Source organism: Elephantulus edwardii, unplaced genomic scaffold (genome assembly GCF_000299155.1).
Source record: "Elephantulus edwardii isolate Elephantulus edwardi_28Jun2011 unplaced genomic scaffold, EleEdw1.0 scaffold00026, whole genome shotgun sequence".
NCBI lineage: Eukaryota > Metazoa > Chordata > Mammalia > Macroscelidea > Macroscelididae > Elephantulus > Elephantulus edwardii.
In genome coordinates this window covers 7747948-7772444 of record NW_006399776.1, presented here as the reverse complement: position 1 = coordinate 7772444, position 24497 = coordinate 7747948, and the positions used below count along the sequence as shown (strand labels likewise).

Genomic DNA, 24497 nt, shown 5'->3' with positions numbered 1-24497 from the left:
ACAGGTCCTTGGAGAGGGACATCATGCTTGGGAGGGTGGAGGGACGGCGCAGGAGGGGAAGACCCTCTATGAGATGGATTGATTCGGTGACTGGGGTAATTGGGATGGGTGTGTCGGAGGCAGTGAGATTGGCACAGGATAGAGCAGGGTTTAGGGCTGTTGTGCATAGGGTCGCCATGAGTCACAAACGATTCGACGGCATATAACAACAACAACAATGTTGGCTCTGTTAAAACTAAAAATATTTGTTCATCAAGAGTCACTTCAGACACGTTACAAGCTGAATGTGTCTATCTTCCATCCAGATAGCCATCAAATGATTAGCATCAATAATCTATAAAGATCTATAACCAGTAAAGATCAATCACCAATAAAAAGTGAAGCACAAAATACAAACATGTATTTTACAAAAAAGGGAGACTATATACAGCAATAACTATCTGAGTAATGTTGATAATTTTAATATTAAACATCTTTAGTGATCAGAGAAATGCAAATTAAGACTATTATAAACCAAACGCTTTGAAGTCTGATAATGCCAGGTGTTTAGAGAGAATATCCATCGACAGGATCTCTATCCCTTGGCTGGTAGGAATGCAAGCTGGTACAGCTACTTGGGATGAGAAAGCTGAACATTCACACACGCATGACTCATCAATTCCACTGCTAAGAAGAAACCAGACAATATACACAGGATGTGTAAAACAGATAACACATACAAGAAAGTATATGGCAACAGCATTCATAATAATAATTACTGGAAAACAACACAAATGCCTAGGGACAGGGATCAGAGAAATAAATTCAGGTATATTTTCACTATGGAAGGTCATACAGCCATCAGAAAAGTGCATTACCACTACCAGCAAAAACATAGATTCTCTCCTGGAAGGATCACTTTAGCTGAAAAAGTAACTTCCAAAAGATTATACCTAGGCAAGAGATTCTTTTATCAAATATAAACTCAGGAACAAAAGTTGGTGATATAATAAATCAAGGATCAAACTAACAATCAAACTGAAACCTCTACCTCACAAAAAGCTTACCCTTAAAGTCAATCTATTTCACTTATTTCATGTAACAAGTAAATTTAAGTATTTCAAATACAAATAGAGCATGCTGAGATTGCAGAATAGTAAATGTTACACTAGTTCTAATTACTTCTTAGAAATAATGTCTTTGTTCATTTAAGAATAGGAGGAAAATGTACAACAATGAATGAATGGAAATCTACATTCTTTATAAACTTACAACAAAATCTCAGTTTAAAAAAATTGCTGATTTACCCTAAACAAAAAAAAAAGGATAGAGATCATACATTCAGTCACAGAAACAGTCTTGACCAACTTAATGAGCCAGAAAAAAGATATGTTATTCTGAAAAGGTACACTCTGGAAAATGGCTCCGTCACACATAAAAGCCATATTTTATCTTGTCACACAAGGTACAGTGTCCACCACCTGTGGCCACATTTGCATGAACAGTGAAAGCCAAACATTTGTTCAAAGATCATTTTTGATCCTAGTAAGGAAAATCCCTTTTGCTCTCAAATTAGAAGCCAAAGGAGCTTGGCAGCCTTCACATGTGGAAAACCTATTGAGTGATGAATAGAGTAATTATTCCTAAAGACTGCGTGTTCTGGACACTGAAATGCAATTCAACGCTCTATGAAAGCCACATTTGCACCCCCACCTCTCAAACAAAACATGACTCTGCCCCTCCCAAATGTCATCAGTGTATTCTGATGACAAATAATTGCCTTCGATTGCCGCATATTTAATACAGTATTTAAACAGATGCAGCCAGTCAACTGACTGTCTCCAGAAATGGAAAATCTGCTGCACTAGAACATCTTTAAATTCAATATAATAACACTACCATGAATTCCACTACTTTAAGAATTTAAGTGCTTTTCTTACACATCTTGTCCTCATTTACTAAATATACACATAAAATAAGAATCATTTAATCTTTGAAAAGGAAATACTGTTAAGATCGTTTCAAACAATATCCATTTACAGCTCTTCGTTAACAGAAAGTATCAAGTACTGGACAACACTGCACGAAAGCCCCCTGTAATGTTAAGGGTTTACTGTTCAAAATGGCTTCCTAGCCATTGCCTGATTTTGCCATGTGGTTGGGCAGGAATGTGTAAACAGAGCATGTTAGCCTATCCACAAAGGGATTGACTAATTCTGGCAATCTACAAGGGGATTTTAATCACCGTTAAACTGAGCAGACCCAGCAGCAGAACGGGAAAACCTCATCACTAGCAAAAGAGAAGCAGATGCACTACACGTCCTTTGGGGCAAGAGACTCTTGCACCAGCTAGACCTATAGCAGCAGCCGCCTTGGCTGAAGCAGAGGACCAGAGAGCCAACATGAGACAGAGCTGACCTTGGAATGACAATCCCCCATAGAACCAGAGCTAAGAGCCTTTATCCAAGTTTGTTGGAGGCCTGGGGTTGAGATAAGAGCTCTGTCACACTAGCCTAAAGCCATGAGACTCAAGGTTGTGCCTATGAGCACATGTCAACAGTTGTCCTGACTGAGTGATTCTATCCGCTACCAAGACGTTTTGACTATCCTAATATGATTCTGTGTGGTCAGTAAACTAGTGCAATGGATTTTGGACCCAGTAAAGTAGTAAGATTGGTATTGAAATAAGGAGAAAAAAGTATGGGAGCATAGGGCGCATGTTTGACCTCATGGAAATTGGTTTTGTGTTGTTGAAGTTGTTGATGGGGACAGTTCCTCTTTGTGGAGTTGGTAAAGGTCAGATATGGCTGTCCCAACATAGGCTTGCTCTTTATTACACCTGCATAAAGCTATATAAATGAGAACACACTCTAACACATAAAGTATTTTGGCATAGGCATAATGAGCTCTAAATGTTTCCAAAGTTTAAGACAATGTTTTCAAATGATAATGGGTAAAAAAGCTGCACTCTTAAGAAAGGAATTCAATATTATTTCTCTGCTTTAAATTCATAGCTATAAATGGTAATAAAACAATAAGTGAGAACACAAAAGTATAAATTTGCCTTGTTACAGAAATTACAATATCAAAATAGACTTTTCTAAATTAAAAATGTAAAAAAATTATTAAGTATGTTATTTGTTATTTGAATAATTAAAATATTTTATATATTCTATCATTTCAATAGAATAGAGATCTACCTTCCAAAGTTGCTTGTATTAATAATACTGTAGTGTACCATCAAGTCGGCACCAACCCATAGTTGACCCACCACTAGGTTTTTAGAGGCAGTTTAATTGTACAGGAGGACACTGTCCATCTTTCCCTCATGGAGAAGCTGGTGGATTTGAACTGTGTCCCTGTGGGATGGCAGCACAGTTTCTTACTGCTAGAGCTTCCTTATTATGTTAGTGATGTGTACATTACTACTAATATTCTGTAGAGCCTGGACTTGTGTTTAGGTATATATCTCCCATTCCTCAACTAGACAGAGTTGACAGCAGGGATAACGTCTAATTCACAACCCCTGAGTTTGTGACTATAACTAATGTACTGCATCTCAAGAGCATGAAACAATATTGGTGCTCAGAAAGTACTTTTTGACTGAATAAAATTGGTATTAAGTATCAAGAGCCTTTATATTCTTTTTCATACTCCTCTAAATTAGTAATTCTGCTCCTAGGATTTTCAGGACCTAATCAGAGACATACAAAGATAAGTATACAAGGATTTTCATTGCAGCTTTTTATCCTAATAGCATAAAAGCTAAACATTCAACAAGGAAACAGTAAAAGAAAATACAATAGATCACAATATAACATAATACTTACAAAATCTATTGGTATCAAATTGATTATAACCCATTGTTACCCCACAGGTACAGAGCAGATCTGTGTGCCACTGGGTTTTCAAGGCTGTGACTACTAGATAATTATTAAAAGGTCCCTTTACATTTATTCAAAAGAGGAAATTTTTACAATATGTGTTTATATGCAATATGGGCAATTTATATATTTGTTTTACCATTTTACATATAGACTTTTATTTGATATGCACAAGTACATTATATTCGTAGAAAAAATGACTTGGATATACCTTAACATTTTAACAGTAATTAACATATGTTGCTAATAAATAGAGTTTAATAGACAATACATTTAAAACTGTAAAAGCCATAACTGCTACCCAAGCAGATATATGCACACCCATGTTTATTGAGGCTTTGTTCACAATAGCAAGGAGTTGGAAACAACCCAAGTGCCCATCAACAAACGAATGGATAGAGAAGCTCTGGTATAGTCACACAATGGAATACAATGCAGCATTGAAAAACAAGGAATTAATGAAATACTATGCTAAGTGATGACCCTAAAGGACATTATGATGAGTGAAATATCTCAACCACAAAAGGACAAATATTGTATAGGGCCACTACTGTAAAATAGGACTCATATTGAGGTTGAGGGAAGATAGAGAATGATGCATTGCAACAGATGAGGGAGAGAACTGCTTAAAAGGGACATATGATTAGGTATTATTGCCATGACAGGAGTCCAGAATGAAGGCTGCACAGTGTAGTAGACTTAGGGGGAAGGATTGCAGAGCAATGAAAGAGTTTTTCTTTTACTCATCAAGGAGAAAAGTTAATTGGGAGGAAAGAGGTGGGCAGGGAGAAAAGTGCAACAATGAATGACTGGAAACCCTAAGTCTGTAAACTTACATTAAAATTAATAAAAAAAATTTTTTAAACTGTAAAAGCCAACAAGTAAAGCTAAATTATATTCAAAATGAAATACCAGTAAATTCAGTAAATTAACCATAGTGTGTGTGTGTGTGTGTGTGTGTGTGTGTGTGTGTGTGTTGTTCTATCTATAAGCTATCTACCAACAACCAAAAAAATGCATTTGGCATTAAGTCTTAAAATTCAGAAAAGGGACATTCATAAGGAAAATATACAAATACAGCTTAAATATCATATGAGCAAATATTTTAAAAATATGCAAGTTAACTGTCTCATTGGAAAGGTAAATATTAGTGAATATTTTGTTTGAAAGATGGACGTACACTTATTTAAAGTAATAATCATTAAAAAACACTTTATAAAATATGCTAAAGTCTAAATACCAGAAAACAGGTAACAACTGTTCCTAAATTATACTTTCTAAAGATGACACTCTGTTCACAGTTCTTCCCAAGGGCATGGAACTTTACCTCCCTAATGTTTTATGTTATGACTGCCTAGACTCAGTAGCCGTACCAGAAATACGCATTCATCCAATGGAAATGCTCCATCACTCAGGAACGCAAACTGAAATCATATAGTCTGAGTCCACACAAACCAGATTCTGTTTCCTTGCACAATCTGTCTACACTAGGCCATAAAGGCTGCTAAAATTAAACACTGGAGATCTAACTCACTGAGGAATACTAAAAAAAGTATTCAGGGTTTAGGGAATTGTATGTTTGTTGTTAATTTTGGTTCTTTGAGTTTTCTTATTTGTTTTATTTACAGTCTAGAAAAACTCCCCACTGTAAAGGTCAGAATAGAATTCACAAGTTAACAGTAGCTCTTGTTTTGGTGTTAAACTACTCACATGTGCACCTTCATTCTTCAGCAGTTGACTGCCTTTACAGCCTTTGAATTAAGCGAGAGATCTTGCTTCCTTGTTAAATAAAACAAGCCAGAGGGTTGTTCATAAAGTTTTAGAACATTCTATTCTCAGATAAACTCTACTATTAAATAGAAAAGATGGGAGAAAGTTTAGTATAATTACTGCAGTAGCCAAGAAGGTTAGGTAAGATAAAAGCTAAGCCTGAATATGTTCAATCAAGCTTAATAAACAAAATAGATCTGAACAAATATTGCCAGGCCTTACACATGTGTTTGATCTGTTTATCTGGCAAGCTGACATAAAAAAATTAATCTTCTCCATTAATAGTCATATTCTGGTAACAGGTCCACCTACTATCCAGTTGAGATTACTATAAATATTTTAAAATAAGTCTTATTTTAAACTAAGCATTCTGGTTCTTCTGAGATGACTGGAAACTGAGGAGGATCTGATGTGTTTGCTACAGAAGGTTGAGGACTGTAGTCTTCAATATGGACTGAAGCTGAACATTAAGATTCTCACCTCCACGACAGTTGGCAGCAACAGGATAGATGGAAAAGAGATTGAGATTGTTAACAAGTTCAGCTTGCTTGGTTCTACAAACAACACTCTTGGCATCAGCAGTCAGGATATCAAAAGATGAATTGCATTGGGAAAATCTAATGTCAGAGACCTGTCCAGAATGCTAAAGAACAAGAGTGTCAGTCTGGAGACTAAGATGTACCTAATCGAGGCCAGGATCTTTGCAATTACTTGCTATGCATCAGAGAGCTGGATAATGACTAAGGATGTTAGAAGAATCAGCACATTCGAGTTGTGATGCTGGAGAATACTGAACTTACCATGACTACCAAGAGAACAAACATGTCTGTCCTAGAGAGGGTGAAACCAAGCTGCTCCTTGAAGGCAAAGATTGTGAAGTTCATCTCACATACTCTGGATATGATGCCAGGAGGGACTAGTCTTTGGAGAAGGACATCATGCTTAGGAGGGTAGAGGGAGCACAGGAGAAGAAGTCCCCAAATGAGAACAATTGACAAAGTGACTGGAGTAATGGGGTTAGATGTGTCAGAGACAGTGAGACTGGCTCTGGATAGGACAGGGTTCAGAGCTGTTGTACATGAGGTCACTATGAGTCACAAGTGACTTGACAGCACTTAACAACAGGACTGTAGGTAGTTAGCTAGACAGATAAAGACAGAACAAAAAGCAAAACAAATCCACTGCCATTGAGTCAGTTCTGACTCACAGCAACCTCCTATAATGTTTCTGTATCATTACAGAATGAGAATGTTCATCTTTCTCCCACAAAGCAGCTAGTGGATTTGAACTGCCAACCTTTCCATTAACAGCCTACTACATTAGGCCCTAAACCAGTGGGGCTCCTTATGTATAGTTATATCCTTAGAAATAAATGAGATAACATGGAACTATGACTAAAGGTAGCCTGAATAAGCAGATCTTACCACCATACACAGGAATATTATCAATGCCACAACAAAATTTATACTAAAGCATTTTTATGATTATTCAATGCTAAAAACAGTATTGCTAGGGGGAGTGAAACAATGACATCATCACAGGTATTTCTCTTGGCTATGTAGTATTCCATTTCTCATGCACAAATCTTTACATTAATATTTGACACATAAGCTGATACTGTAAAGACACAGAATCTTCAGCTTTGTCAAGCCTGAATATTTTCAAATTCATCTGAATGTTTATAATCATGTAGCTGAAGTCTACACAACATTGAGGACTTGTGAAGTAATGAAACTCCAAAGCAAGCCCCTATATTGCACCATCTCAGTGATTAAAGCATATTGTCCAAAACCACACCGTGATCTCTCATTCTCACGCTCTCATTGCTGTCAAGTTTGAATGAACCCACAGCTGACCTTCCACTAATTTCTGAAGTTGTAAATGAACTAACTGTTCCTCTTTCCCCACTAGTGGAGCCACTAGTGGATTCGAACCAGCAGAAAGGAGTGGCTTTTCGGTTAGCAGTGAAACTCCCTAGTATGCTGCTTAAACTCCCAGCTGGGGAAATGTTAAAGTTAAGGGCCAAAAGCTAGATGCTGAAGAGGTCTTGAAATAAAAAGAAGTAATTTTAGAATGAAAGAAAATACTTCTTTACACAAAGCTAACAGAAATCTAGCAATAACTATCCTAATGAACGTATTTACAAAATAATTTAAGAAATGCATAGATATTAGAACAAAACCCAAAACTCATTGCCTTTAAGGCAATTCCAGGACATAGTGACCCTCCAGCTGTTATCTAAGACTGTAAATCCTAATGGGAAATGACTCCTTTTGCTCCCCGAAACTCTTGGTGAGTTCAAACTGTTACCTTTCAGTTACTAATCCAGTATTAGCTACACTAGATTGTTGTTGTCGTTGTTGTTGTTGCTTTGTGCCAATGAGTCAGAGACAACCCATAGGTGACCCTCCAGTGGATTTTCAGAGGCACTAAAACACACAGGAGGAGACTGTTCATCCTTCAAGACTATCTCATTTATGTAAACATTTCTTTATCATTAGACTAGTCAGATTTGTTGTTGTGTACCATCAAGGCGGAGTCAACTCATAACCAACTCTCCAGTGGGTTTTCAGAGACAGTTTAATCTCTTAATAGGAGATTGTCCGTCCTTCTCCAATGAAGCAGCTGGTGGATCTGAACCACATATCTTTGGAATTGCAGCACAGCTTCTTACCACTAGGCCACCAGAACTCCATGGTAGTAGTAGTAGTAAAGCAGAAGCCAGTTCTTAAAGAGAATGGATTAGAAAGCCTTGCTGACCTCCAGGATAATACTGTTGCCACTTTGACAAGGGAATGCAAGATGGTTCCCAATGTCTGTTCTTTTCTCACATTATATCAGAATTTCACCTGGCCAAAAGATCACTTCAGCTAAAAACTGATTACTAGTCTCCATTATATATAAATAGGATCATATTACTAAGTTTTGGATAAAATGAGTAAACATATTGTATAAAACTGCTCAGTCATGGCCTTCTACTGACTGTAATATGGTTGAGCTATAGCAGCGATCTTACACCATGAGCTGGAAGTTATATAGCAAAGACCTTACATCTTTTGTCATTGTGGGCCCACAGTAAACCCTAAGCCTTATATCTAGACATATATATGGGAGGAATGGAAGCATCTATCTTGTTTGTACATGGTCATTTACCATTTCTCTCGTTGCCAGGTGGGTAAGGAGTTACACTGACAGTCCAAAGGTCTGAGGATGGAATCCACCAGCTACTCCATGGGAGAAAGAAGGGCTATCTCTCCCCACGAGATTTACAGCCTCTAAAAATCCACTATCAAGTCGGTTATGAGTTCATTTAGACCTGAAAACACATAACAACAGCTGCTATAAACAGCAGTCAATTACGGTTAAAATAATATAACTACCAACATTTATTTTGTGTATATTATGTATCAGACATTATGCTAAATGTATTATATACAACTTCTCCTTTACTCCTAACAAAAATACTTTAACAGAATTATAACTACCACCAGAAAATCAGATCTTCAAAAAAAAAAGCCTAAACAACTCAAGCTTACTGCAAAACAGTTGATTCCAACTATATCTACATTCTATTTGGTTTTTGAGGCTGAACATTTTATCAGAAGGAAATTGCCCATCTTCCCCACCCTCCCTCCAGAGTCATAGGTAGATTTGAACCACTGGAGATGTACAGTCTTTTGATTGGTAGCACAACACCCTACAAAATAAGCCACCAGAACTCCTTGGGCCCTTACAGAAGTGAGATTTGGTCAGCATTGCTCCTCCACGAGGACCTGAACACAGACCTGTCTGAGGCTGAAGCAATAAGACTCTAAGTCATCATCCTGTACAACACAAATGCCATTGACATGGTACAGGGAGCAACCAGAATCTCCTCCTACAAAACACTCCACAAATACTGCATTGTGTGCTCATTATGAAGGTAATCCATTTCCAAGTGGAATTATAACCAAGTTATTGTTGTTGTGTATTGTTAAGTTAAAACTGACCCATATCTGACCCTCCAACAAGTTTTCAGAGGTAGTAAATGCACAGGAGGAAATCGGCCATCTCTCTCCCACAGACCCACTGGTGGATTCAAACTTGGTACCTTGTGTTGTCAGGGCAATTTTCTATATCTAAGCCACCAGAGCCACAAGGGTAAGTTTAATTCAAGGTATGTTAGGTGACTAATAGCCATGTTGTTGTTGTGTAGTGTAGAGTCAGAACTGACCCATAGCTGACCCTCTGGCAGGTTTTCAGTGGCAGTTAATCGCATGGAAGGAGATTGAAAATGCATCAAGAAGACAAAGATTCTCACCTCTGGGCCAATTGGCAGCACTATGATATGGAGAAAAAATTGAGGTTGTTAATTATAACTTGCTAGATTCGACAATCAACACTCCTGGCACCACCAGTCAGGAAATCAAAAGATGAATAGCATTGGAAAATCTGCTGTTAGGGACCTCTCCAGAGTATTGAGAAGCAACAATGCTAGTCTAGAGACTAAGTTGCAACTGATTCAGGCCATGGTCTTTGCAATTACTTGCTATGTATTAGAGAGTTGGGCAATGACTAAGGATGACAGAAGAAGAATAGATGTCTTTGAGCTATGGTGCTAGACAAGAGTCTTGAACAAACTACAGACTGCCAAGAAAATAAATAGGTCTGTCTTGGAAAGAGTGAAACCAAGTTTCTCCTTGGAGACTAGGATTTTGAAGCTCTGTCTCACATACTCTAGGCATGTAGCCAGGAGGCACCAGTCCTTGGAGAAGGACATCATGCTCAGAAGGGTGGAAGGACAGTACAGGAGAGGAAGACTCTGGATAAGATGGGGTCAATGGAGATGACTGGGGCAATGGAGATGGTGTATCAGTGTCAGTGAGACTGGCTCAGGACAGGGTAGACTTCAAAGCTGTTGTTTATAGGGTCACTATAAGTTGCAGGCAACTTGACAGCATGTAACAATAACAAAAAGCACCAGAGAAAGAATCATGGTGCCAACAAGATAGAAATTTCTATAACCAGAGAGAGGTTAGGATTTACAACACTTTGGGGGCAAGGGGAAGAATTGGACATAATTCAATGCATAAAGCACTCTAATAGCATGGCATATTACATGGATGGTTGCCGAAAATCCCAAGGTGAATGGTTTTAATCCATCAACTACACTGGGGAGAAAGACGGTCAGTCTCCTCCAATAAAAATATAAATAAAAATATACAGCCTTAGAAACCTAATAGAGGGTCCCTATAAGATGGACCAGACTCAGCAGCAGGGTGCCTGTGTTTGGGAATGCAATATTTAACTGTAATAGGTGGGGTTGCGGAGAAAGAGAAGAAGGGAGAGAAAGAAAAAATATAACATTATAGCACAGAAATAAGAAAAGATACTGTATCCAAGGGTCATAGAACAACAACAAAAATACTAACTCAGTAGTCCCTTCAATAGAATAAAGAAGTCATGTCATATAGCCTCATGCCAAACGGTTAACCAAAACCAAAACAGCAAGAAAATAACTTTGAGAGGAAAGGATATGGAAGATCTTTATTTGCTACACTATACATTTCTATAACAGAGCTCTGATGACCAAGTAGTAATGAGTTGAGCTGCCAGTACAAAGGTAGGCAGTTCTAAACCACTAAATGCTCAGAGAATAAGATAGGCAATCTCTTCTGATGCAATTTATAGTCTCCAGAAGTCCAACCTGACAGCACATAATAACATACACTGTTATAATTTAGTCTTTACAATCATTCTATAAAGTTACACTTTAATAAGTTATATGGAAAAGCAATGACTTTTTTAAAAAATATGTTTTAAAACAAACACTCTCTTCTAAAAAAACCTCAAAACCATTGTCATGGAATTTATTTCAGCTTAATCTTCTAGGACAGAGTAAAACCCTTGTAGTGTTTTCAAGGCTATAATCTTTGTGGAAGCAGTGTTCCATCTTTCTACCAACCATGGATTGAGTGGTAGGTGTATAACCAATGACCTTTTGGTCAGCACTGAAACATCTAATCAGTCTACATCCATGGCCCTTAGACAGATCAGGAATGTCCTGCTTCAGATTTTTGTTACTTAAAAATACTTTTTAAACTGTTAGAAAACTCTAGGAAAAGTACAAAAGTGCTAGAGAAGTGTCACTATGTACATTAATTAAAAAAAATATCTTAGGAAGAATTTCAAAACTCTATTTCCATCTATTATCTTTTTGAGATAATTCTCAAAACAAATTTGAAGTCTTTTATAACAATAACTATGGTATACCATGGTGGAAAGAGCTAAGTGGAAAAAACAGGGCAAAAAGGTAAAAGATAAAGATGAAAATGATGACCAGATAACACGGTCAATATGCAAAATGTATGGTCTAACGCCCTGTAGTCTTGCTAGAGATGAGCTAAGAATTTTGTTCTGAGCTTTCTAGCCAACAGTGCAAAAAGGTCCTCAAAGTACCAATCGGGGGTGGGGTGGGGAAGAGTAATTATGAGGGAAATATAAATTCTTTTGCCACAAAAAACTACTGATATGCCTTGTCTGGAAATATGAAGACATTTTCATATAATTTATTGTCTTCAAACATAAATGATATTTTTTTTTGAAACTTAATGATCCAACTTTAAGAACAAAAGCTTAAAATTTTTAAGGCCAAAATTTTTAAAACTTGACCAAAAAGACACTGATATTATAATTAAGTTTAAATGAAATAGTCTCAATAGAATTGCTGAATTCCTTTCCAACCAGGTTCCCCTTGATATAAATAATATATTACGAATTATTTTCCATAATATACATTTTTTGCATATACTAATATTTTAAATATTAGTGGTTCATTTCTAAACATGTAGCCCTAAAACCATTATGGCCTGACATTTTTATATGCTTATAAAACACATTTTGTTCCAACTGTTTTTATTAGAAGAAATGTGGTGTGCTGAAAACCAAACTTCCATATTTTACTTGGGGAAAAAAAGGGGGGTGGGCACTGGAATATAAAACCCACACACATTTTCTTTAGCATTGCTTGGGAACTAAAACTCATAATGTGAACTTGACATTTATTAACGGTTAAGTTAAAGAGACTAAGACTATGTTTTAACACAAAGCAGTACTCTCAGCTCATACCACAGCCCAGGACATTCTCACTGCACCCCCCCCAGGACGGGGGTCAGTGGGGTGGCCACGCATGCTGAGGCTCCCTGAATAAGAGATTGCTTTCACAAGCATCCCTGTACTGTTGTCTCTCCAGACTCAGAAATATAGAAACAAGCTCTTTGGAATTTAGCTTCTCTGGGGAGGTAAGCAAATTATGGCAACCACAAGCATTTATATTACTTCTGGTATGCTTCTATTAACTTCCAAAATAAATTGCAATTTAAAATAATATCTTAGGAGACTACATGTAACAAGATATCTATATTTTTTCATGCCTTATGAAAGGACAAGACTTGGAAAATCAATTATTTAATGTTATTTAAATTTTAACACTAGTCACTAATAAGGTCCCTAGATAACACGAACCATTTGAGCTCAACTGGTAACATTTTAGTTGGTGATCTGAATCTAGAAGAGACCGCACAGAAGAAAGGTCTGGTGATCTGCTTCTCTAAAAGATTACATCCATTCAAAGGCCACAGAGCATTTTTTGTTTTAATCACCGATGTATTTACATTTTTTTAAATGTTTGCTTCTTAAAATACCATTAATTCCCTAAACTCATATAATAAATTAAATTTGACAAGGACAAATGGAGGAAGATGTCCAGAGATGTCTCCAATAGGTAGAAGTTTCTGGCCAATATAGGCAGGGAAAAGAGAACAGAAATACAGGTAGAGAATCCAGAGATCAACCCATCTATCTATGGTCAACTGATCTTTGACAAGGAGATGAAATCAGTGAAGTGGGGAAACAACAGCCTTTTTAACAAATGGTGTTGGCAAAATTGGAAAAATATCTGCAAAAGACTCAAGCAGGGTTGTGGAGAAAGAGAAGAAGGGAGAGAAAGAAAAAATATTTATTTTATACCAAGAATTTTTTTTTATATGAGTAATGATAAGGATGAACTGAATTGTCCAGCTTTGGTAACCAGGTAGTGAGTCTTAGACACAAAATGAGAGTTCCACCCACAAAGCAGCACTTACTCTTTGTTTTCTAGGGCTGCTGCAACAGAAATAGCACAAATGGATGGCTTCCGTGAACAGAAGTTTAATTTCTGAAAGGTTAGAAAGCTAGAAATCTGAATTCAGGGTTCTGGCACTAGGGGATGGATCTCTTACCTGTTTGGGGCAACCCTTGTCTTGGCCTCTCTGAGCTTTCTACTGAGTTCCTTGATGATCCCCATGTGGCATCTATAGTCCCCAATTCCTGCTTGTCTGCTCTGAGCCTAGTCTGCTCATTTCTATCTCAAAAGTGATTGGCTAAAGACATTGCTATGGCCTCATTAACATAATAAAGAAAATCTATTCTCAAATGGGATCACATAGCCAGGTAGAGGGGTTAAAATTTTCAGCACAACTTTTAGAAGGATACAATTTCCCCTGATTCACTGTTGGTGGGAGTGTAAAATGGTGCAACCCCTGTGGAAAGCAGTATGGCGCTTTCTCAAAAAGTTGCAAATAGAGATACCATTTGACCCAGCAATTCCACTACTAGGAATATACCCTGAAGAGACCATAGCTGACATCCAAGCAGATATATGCACACCCATGTTTATTGCAGCTTTGTTCACAATAGCAAGGAGTTGGAAACAACCTAAGTGCCCATCAACAAACGAATGGCTAGAGAAGCTGTGGTATATTCGCACAATGGAATACTATGCTGCATTAAAAAACAAGGAACTCATGCAATATTATTCAAAATGGTTGACTCTGGAGAACATTATGCTGAGTGAAATATCCCAGTCACAAAAGGACAAATATTACATGATGCCACTGTTGTAGAATGGGACTGTCCTTGGGGTTGGGGAGAGACTGAGTAAGATGGGTTCAATAATGTATACTGCACTGAAACAGAGGAGGGAGAAAACTGTTTAAAAGAGATATATAACTAGGTATTTCTGTCATCACAGGAGTCTAGAGCGAGGGCTACATGGTGGAGGGGACCCGGGGGAGGGTTTGTAAAACAATGAAAGAATCCTTTCTTTTACTTTTCCATAATTTTTGACTCATGTACTTATAACTTGTTAGTCAAATTTGTGTCTTCTAGGTTGCAACACCCCCATGATACATCTTCAAGGATATGAACATGTACGGCCAAGCACAATCAATAAGAGTGCATCTAAATTCCAAAATCAATCTCCATAATAGTCTATGTGTTTCCTACTGCCAAAGGGGCCCTTTAGAGTAGTGAGAGAAGATCTCCACCCTGAAACCCACAGCGTCCCTTTTCAGCAGGAAGTAGCTAAGAGAATACACCATCCCCTTTTCCTTATGACTCAGGGTTAAGTCTCTCTCAGGGAGGAGTGATAGGGAATGGCAAAGGACACACTGACAAAGAAGATTAATCAGAACTGGCTTTGACAAGCACTGTGGCATTTGGACAAGAACAAACTGGGAGGAGGGTAGAGAGAATAGTGCAACAATGAATGAATGGAAACCCAAAATCTCGGTAAATGTTTATGAAAATTAATAAAATATAATTATAGAAAAAAAATTTAAAAAAAAGAAATACAGGTAGAAAGAGAAAGGCAAATGGAGCCAAAGCATTACAGGTATGGTTGGGTTCTGAGTGGGTTCTTGAGAAGCAGGTCAGAAGAACTAACAAAGTGGCAAAGAACTCAAAAAGATAACCAATTCCTATTTCATCAGTCCAAATACAGCGCTCTCTATTCTTTGCTAGATGGTGGCTCATTAAGTAATCCCAGATAGAACCTCAAAATTTAAATAAAGCCAGAACAAAGTAGAGATTATCATGAGAATGCAAGACCAGTTCAGTACTTGGAAACCAGTCAACGTAATCTATGATATTCATTCACTCACTCACTAATTGCAGTCAAGTTGGAACAAACTCATAGCTGACTCTCTGGCAGATTTTCAGAAGCTATAAAGTCTAAGGAAAAAGACTGCTCATCTTTCTCCTTCATAGCGGTCAGTGGATTCAAATCACCAAAGAATCACCACTTGGGGTTAGCAGAACAACTCCCCACTGACCAGAGCTCCCGAATCTATCATTTTCACTACTCATTGCCATTAACTTAGAAAAGCCTCGTTGTTGTTGTTGTTGTGGCTGTGGTGGTGGTGGTGCACCATCGAGTTGGAACTGACCCTTAGCTGACCTTCTTGGGAGGGGTTCAGAGGCAATAAATCAATCACACAAGAGAGTGCCCATTCTTCTTCCACGGAGCAACTTGTGGACTTGAAATGCTTACCTAAGGATTGCAGCACAGCTTCTTGCCAGTAGGCCACCAGAGCTAGAATCGCCTAAAACCACCTCCTAGCTGGGTTTTCAGAGGCTATAAATCTCATGGGAGGAGACTGTCCATCTTTCTCCCATGAAGCAGCTAGTGAATTCAAATCACATGCCTTTAGGTTGTCAGCACAATTACTTTCATGACAAAAGGCTATCCTACCAAAACAACAATATGATAAGCAAAAACTTATATTTTAAAAAAATTCTCAAGAAAACCTCAACCTCAACCACCACTTCCAAGCTCCACTGACAATATAGAGAAAACAGACATGATAAAATGGCCACTAGGTGTCACCTTCACACCAATTTTCCATTTCTAACCAGTATTTCTTTTGCACAATAGCTTTCAAGTATTGGACACGAAGATTTCAAAATACATGCACTTTGCTTAAGAAAAATAAGAAATAGAAACAAATTTGTATAACGTATTTTAAAGGAAAAATAAACGCTCCCATAATTTCTTATATAAACTTTAGTATTCACTAGAGAACATAGACCCACCAAGCTTTTGCTGCCCTCTTCTCAGATTGGTGGTGGCTTGTCTTCCATTTGCCTACTTAGTCCAGTAAGTCTTTAGGGAAGAGAGAATTCCGTCATGACTTTCAATTTTATATTTGTCTAAAAAGCAAGCTATCTGGAGAGTTGGTGCAAATTTAAAAAGAGAAAGAAAAAATATTTATTTTATACCAAGAATTTTTTTTATATGAGTAATGATAAGGATGAACTGAATTGTCCAGCTTTGGTAACCAGGTAGTGAGTCTTAGACACAAAATGAGAGTTCCACCCACAAAGCAGCACTTACTCTTTGTTTTCTAGGGCTGCTGCAACAGAAATAGCACAAATGGATGGCTTCCGTGAACAGAAATTTAATTTCTGAAAGGTTAGAAAGCTAGAAATCTGAATTCAGGGTTCTGGCACTAGGGGATGGATCTCTTACCTGTTTGGGGCAACCCTTGTCTTGGCCTCTCTTAGCTTTCTACTGAGTTCCTTGATGATCCCCATGTGGCATCTATAGTCCCCAATTCCTGCTTGTCTGCTCTGAGCCTAGTCTGCTCATTTCTATCTCAAAAGTGATTGGCTAAAGACATTGCTATGGCCTCATTAACATAATAAAGAAAATCTATTCTCAAATGGGATCACATAGCCAGGTAGAGGGGTTAAAATTTTCAGCACAACTTTTAGAAGGATACAATTTCATCTATAGCATCTCTAATAGGATGCCTTTAAACAAATCAAAAAAGGTGTCCCTGAGACAGAGCAACTCCACTAAGAGGGGCACTGACGAGAATATTTTGTGCAAAGAGAAAATTTGCCTCGTGAATTCAGCACCCCTCATCTAATGGAGCAGAGCGAATGTCAGCCCTTTCTTACCCCTCAAGCACAGTGCACAGCCACCCAGTAGCCTTGTGTGTGACTGACCTCTCATGACTAAATGGTCTTCCTCAAAGATGCAGGTCCTTTCTACTCAGACGCCGTAGTGGAATAAGATAAAGATCACAGAAATGATTTAATGGGTGAACGGTTGTGTTGTTTTATATTGTGGTGTTTTTTTATCCCCTATAAGGATGGGGACGAAGCACTAGACTGGAATCTGAGACATCTATCAACTCATTGATCCTTGCCTACCTAGCTCTACCCAGAGGAAGAGGAAGGATGTGCAGAGCTTTCACTGACTCTGAATAACCAGTTCTAAAAGGAATAATCATCAGAACTTTAAAGCAATTCTGTAAAGAGTGTGAAGTCCTGGGAATTAAAAGAAGTGTGATTGTTATAAGGAACTAGACAAATAACTACTTTGTGCCATCGGTGAAACGTAAGGTTCTGCAGAATGCTCACAAAGGGTTCTCTGTGCAAATTATGATGTGTTTCCACAAAGTAATAAAAGTATAAACAAAGACCACTGCTAGGAAAAGATAAAAGATTCCATCAGCAAATTTGTAGATCTCTAGGTTTGACTGTGAGGGTCTACTCGAGTCAGTAGACAGCATACAGTGGGGGGAAAGAGGCCCAGACAGGAAGACAAGAGCTTGTCATTCTACCACCAGCTCTGCTACCAACTGTGTGTGGCCTTCAGTAAGCACCTTGCATTAATCCCTAAATTACCCACGCTGAGGGTTTATTTAAAAATCAAACAAGACAGTCTATGTGGGAAATGCTTTGCAACTATAAACCATTATTCATCTCTAAGTATTATAATTATGTCCTTACAAATTGTGCTTATCATCTCACATCCCCAAACTGAGCATTAGACACCATTTCACAAATTTTACAAAGGGCATTACAAAGTTTTGAATTACACTCTGGCTATAAAAGAATTTGGAGCTCTCTCGGGGAATAAGATGCATTGTCCACATTTTCAACTCCACCTCATAAATAAAGGATTTAATCCCATAACATAGCAAAGCCTGTTATCCTATAAAAGGAAAGCATTAAACCCTCAATTTAAGGACTAGTTACAACTGATAATAAGGAAAGATACTTATAATTTAGTGTGCAAAGAATGTATGCTGGAATATAATTAGGGCCTATGAATTAAAGGAGGGTGGATTAGGTTAATTCATGGAATGTTGTTGAAGAGAAGACCCTGGATTGGGGAGGGGAGATCTTCTATCTGCACAGCAGATAAGCCTATTTAGTGCCCCTCTCACCATGCTGAATGGAAACAAAGGGCAGCAAAGCCCTCTCCATCGCATCAGCCCCATTACACTTACTTGGTACCATGGCCTCCAAACCTGGGTACAAGCAGAAGGGGCCAGGCTGCTCACCCTCTGCTCATTTCCCAGCTTAATTTATATGATAATTAGAGCTCGGCTGCCAGGAGGAAGAGAATCTGCCAAAAGTGAAGTCCTCACAATAACAAACTGACAAATGCTGTGATATTGTCAAAGTGCTGACCAAGAAAGTTCTTTTATCTCCTTTTGAAGCCATAAAGTGCTTTTCATGTTATTACTAGTCGGGAATTTTTAACAGTCTTGCACTGACAGCAATTATTTAATACATGCACAAAACAATAGTGTTTCACTCCACTTAATAAACCTCTGAGCTCTGTGACTTCCAACACTCTCACTGGCTGGATTTTATGGTCTGGTAACTCCTGGACAGTCAAGTACACAAGCCACAGAAACAGGACAAAAATCATTTGAGACAATTTTTTTTCTTTCCCACTCATGTAGTTCTATTTAATGAATGAGGCAAGCCCCATAATCATGGACTAATTGAAAGATTTGTCTGCCCACTTTATTCTCTGTGGTTAAACTGCTGCAATGAATTGCTAACCAAAAAGTGAGAGACTCATACATTTGCTGATTTATACATTTAATTTTCTCTTCCCCAAAACATCAGAATAAGATTCAAGTAGCTGGACAAATTATTTAAGGTAGAATTCTATTACTACCTTTCTTAGGTAATAAGATTCATAAAAAAATTAATATCATCTCTGCTAAGTCTAAAATAGGGAGCTCTGGTGGCAGAGGACATAACATATCAGCCTGCTTCTCAAAATGCTGGCAGTTTGAACCCATTCGCCACTCTGTGGGAGGAAGATGAACAGTTTCCTCCCATAAAGCTCTCACTTAGAAATCCAAGGAGTGTCTCTATAAATCAGAACCAACTTGATGGCAAAAGGGGTTTATAAGCCTGAAATTGGGAGCACTGGGAGACACAAAGAAGACGGTAAAGAGTGCGACCTTCTGATGTTTATTATCCAATGAGAACCTAAAATAATGTTTCATAGAGACCACATATGTCTAAAGAACTGTCCTAGAAATCGAGAGAAGTGGGATTATGGACAAAGTTACCTAACCTCTATGTCATAGAGATGGATTAAAAACTCCTAGAACAAGCATTTTGCAAACCATAGTGTAGTACAAAAATAAGAGAACTGCTACACTCTGAAAATGACACAAAGTAAATATTTTTTAAAAAACTGAATCAAGGATTTTAATATGTATTTATCTTACCCATTTAGGCCTTAAGACCTCATTGTATTTGCTATCAGGAATCACTGAGCATTCCTTAAACTGGTGACAAGAATATACATAGAAAAAAGGATATCAACGTTTTAATTATCATGGGGTGGGGGAGGTTGGGAACCAAGACTATAATACATGCACTGCCATTAAGTCACCAAATAAGATCAGTGAAAATTCAACTCAGTGACTAGATTATCTACACTGTGAAAAACTCTTTTCCTTAACTGTTTCAAACACCTATTTTTGAAATAGTTACTTTTCTATTCAAATACCTATTTTGAAATTGTTGTTTTTGTGGTTGTTGTTATGTGCCACCAAGTTGCCTGCGACTCATAGCGACCCTAGATACAACAGCCCTACACCCTGCCCTATCCCTTGCCAATCTTATTGTCTCTGACACACCTATACCCATTACTGCAGTGACGGAATCAATCCATCTCATCGAGGGTCTTCCTCCCCTGTGCTGTCCCTCTGCCCTCCCAAACATGACGTCCCTCTACAAAGACTGATCCCTCCTTGTAACATGTCCAAAGTATGTCAGATGATGCTTCAGAATCCTTGCCTCCAAGGAGCAGCCTGGCTTCACCCTCTCCAGGATGAACTAGGTTGTTCTCCTAGCAGTCCATGGAATATTTAATATTCTTCTCCAGCATCACAGCTCAAAGGCATCAATTCTCCATCTATCATCCCTAGGCACTGTCCACCTTACAGATGCATAGCAAGTAACCGCAAAGACCATGGCCTGTATCAAGCGCACCTTAGCCTCCAGACTGACATCAGTTGCTCTTCAGTACTTTGAAGAGGTCTCTGACAGCAGACTTTCCCAAAGCAATTTGTCTTTTAATTTCCTGGCTGCTGGTAACAAGAGTGTTGATTGTAGAGCCAAACAAACTGAAGCTGTCAACAATCTCAGTCTCTTCACCATCTATTATGATGCTGCCAATTGGCCCAGTGGTGAGAATCTTTGATTTCTTGATGTTGAGCTTTGATCCCTATTGTAGGCTGTAATTCTTGACCTTCTGCAGCAACTACTTCAGGTCCTCCTCAGTTTCAGCAAGCAGGGGTGTGTCATCTGTGTAATACAGATTGTTGATGAATCTACCTCCAATCCTGATGCCACACTTCTCCTCATAGAGCCCAGCCTCCTGGATAATCTGTTCTACATATAGATTGAACAGATAGGGAGATAGATACGTCCATAATGCACACCCTTCTCAATTTTGAACCATGCAGTATTTCCTTGCTCTGTTCTGACGACTGCTTCCTGGTCCAAGTATAAGTTTCGTGTTAGCACAATCAAGTGTTCTGGGATTCCCATTCTTCTCAGAGTCAGCCACAGTTTGTTGTGATTTTGGAATAGTAGCTATTTAAAATCTCCCATTCTATTATAAATCCAGCTGGATATTGCTCGAGTATCTCACCCAGAAAATTTTCTTAAAGATTATTCTAAGCCATCAATATTGATTATGGGTGTCTTCATATAATGTAATATAATAATACAGAATAAATAGAAATAAAGTCTCAGTTGTTAACATTAAATGTAAACTTTAAAAACAGGTTCACTCAAGAAATTACATTTACTGTGTTTTTACTTGTCACTGTTTATCTAAACCATAGATCTTAAGGAATCTAGCTAAGAAGAGATTAACAACAAACTTCAAAAGTAATAACCGAAGCTTGAGCAAAAACATAATTAGACGGTACTTTCCTTGATGTTCTTTACTCAAAATAAATTCAGAGATGATAAAGAGCTTTGACATGAAAGAATATAAATACTTTCAATGGATCATTTCAAGAAACACAAACCAAACTTTATAGCCAAGGTTTATTTCTCACAAATGACTCGATAATACAGTTAAGTTAGAAAAACTGTATGTACCTTGCAAAATTTTAAATGCTAAAACACAGCAAGTAGGAGCAGCATATTGAAAATAGTTAAATTTGTAGCATATATAACAAGAGGTAGGTATATATCCTAAATATACAATGTTAACTTTTAGATTTAAAAGGAAAAAAATAATAATAAAAATAAAATTAACAAGTAGTAAGTTCATCAAAGAAGAAATGCAATTGCCAATAAGTATTTTTAAATAATATATAAAATATTTATTTTTATGTACATCTTTACCTACAAAATATACAAAAAACAAAACAATGTTGATTATTTATAATCCCCTCTCAAGAATTCTTAGGAGCAGAAGGTTTATTGCTGCAATTAAAGAATACTATATTATACATGTGAAAGCCAAGATGGGGTACATTTTATGTCAAATGACAGCTTTCTTACAAGTTTTTGTCCTGTTATTTAATTTTCACCTTTATGTTAAATGAAATTTAAGAGATTGCTCATGAAGTTATTCAAACTTTTCAAAATCTTCTCATAAACAAGTAAAAGGGCACCTATTGTACTTTAAAATATTTACAGCAATCACAATAGTTTAAGGGCCATTAAAGTACATGTGGCTATTATGCATACACAGTATGTCATTAACACTCTCTTAACAAGTGAGAATTGTCACCTCTAGTTTGTGGCACTGCTCCCAGGGTATTCTGGTCATGGAGAAGGATAATCAATTAAATGTGTGCAATACCAGCATATCTATCATAGCATGCTGGAGAAGAGTGTTGACTATATCAGGGACTGCTAGGAGAACAACCTAGTTCACCCTAGAGAGGGTGAAGCCAGAATGCTCCTTGGAGGCAAGGATTCAGAAGCTTCATCTGACATACTTTGGACATGTTGCAAGGAAGGACCAGTCCTTGGAGAGGGACTTCATGCTTGGGAGGGGGGAGGGATAGCGCAGGAGGGGAGGACCGTCAATGAGGTGGATTGATTCAGTTATTGGGGTAGGGGTGTAGGTATGTCAGAGACAATGAGGTTGGCACAGGATAGAGCAGGGTTTGGAGCTCTTGTACATAGGGTCGCTATGAGTCACAAGTGGCTTGACAGCACATAACAACAACAACAACAACCATAGCATAAAATCCAACTATCTAAAACAAAGTTAATTATCAAAATCCCAGATAATACATAATTTATAACCAAACGTTGCATATTCAGAAGTCTTTGGAGGGCTCTTAAAATTCTTTTTAAAATATTAACTATATCAACATTAAATTAAAACAAGGAACTAAAGAATAGAACCACAGTAGTGGCTGGAATTCAGTTATCCGATTTAACAAATATTGGTTCTCAAAACATCTATAATTTCTCAAAATATAATGGGAGTTTTTCTCAGTCAAAACACAATGCTATGGTTTTTCCCGCAGTTGATTAAAATTAGTACAAGGATGAAAGGAACAGCTACATACAACAGCTGTTCTAAAAAACTGTGCTCCTGAAATACCAGTGCAGGAGAACAAAGTCCACACAAAGTTTCCCTCTTTGCTTAAAATTGGCATTGATTTGCTATTTACAGTAGTTTGGGGAGGAGAATTTTATAAAAACTGAATGAGGTTTTATTTCTAAGTTTAACTTAGTAACATACATATGTACTTCATCTGCAAGTCTGCACAATCTGAAGTACTAAAGTGACACTAATACTGAAACACAGGTAATTAAAACTACCAAAAGCAGTGATAACGTGAAGTCACCATCAACAAGATGATCTGAGTAAATATTGCACTCTTCTTGGGAGTTGTTCCTATGATCTTCACATTAATTCTTTATGGCTTTTTGCTTTATCACTAACTTGAAGTAAGGTTGTTTTAAGTACCACTAACAGTGTAGATTATCACTGAACATGAGGTCTAGGTTTCAAGATCAGTTTTCCTGTATCATCACAAGACATATTGTACTCTGCCAATACAGTTCAACATCTAGCAGCTATAACTGATGGTACAACTACTCTTTTATGTATTCCAGTAAAAAACAGACCTATCAGAGTAATACAGCTAATGGTGAAAATAGGAGGATTCCACAGAGAAGGGGGGGGCGGCGGGTAAAAGACACCATTTGTGTTTCAGGATCTATTAAACAGTTCCAGGCACCAGTAGCTGTACAGACAGATACCCCTATAAACAGCATTCTCCAACGTCCAGTGGCAGGTTGCAAACTACGAATCTATTCAGTAAGTCTTCTCTCAAAAGCTGTACGATCTTCCTGCTCCAGCAAGTTCATATCGTGTGGCAGTTCTGGTCACCGCCACAGCCCAATCCACATCACACCCCGACCACCCCTTCCCTGCTCACGGCACTCGCCATTATTTTTAAACATATCTGAATGGACTAATAATGAAAAATGCAAATAAAGTAATGATAGAATTATTAAACTATTGGATTGGCAAAACAATAGAAATTACAGTGACCTTGTAACCATGGATTGAGTACTCTGGGGCACTGTATTTGTATAAATGAAACATCGTCTTTGGGACATTTAGGCAATCAATAACCAAAATCTACACACGGACACTCTGATGGACTTCTGGCAGTTCTCTGCTGATGTGCTGTTCCAGTCATTTTTGGATAATCTTCAGTAAAATCTTGCTTGCATGTGAAATCAATG

General features: G+C 37.7%; 1 protein-coding gene and 1 pseudogene across 1 annotated transcript in view; both read right to left on the bottom strand.

Annotated features, from left to right (window-relative positions):
- The window catches only part of FSIP1 (fibrous sheath interacting protein 1), a 186668-nt gene that overhangs the window by 92587 nt on the left and 69584 nt on the right, over nt 1-24497 (bottom strand). The window lies entirely within an intron of this gene.
- On the bottom strand, nt 23728-24113 carry LOC102873863 (annotated as a pseudogene).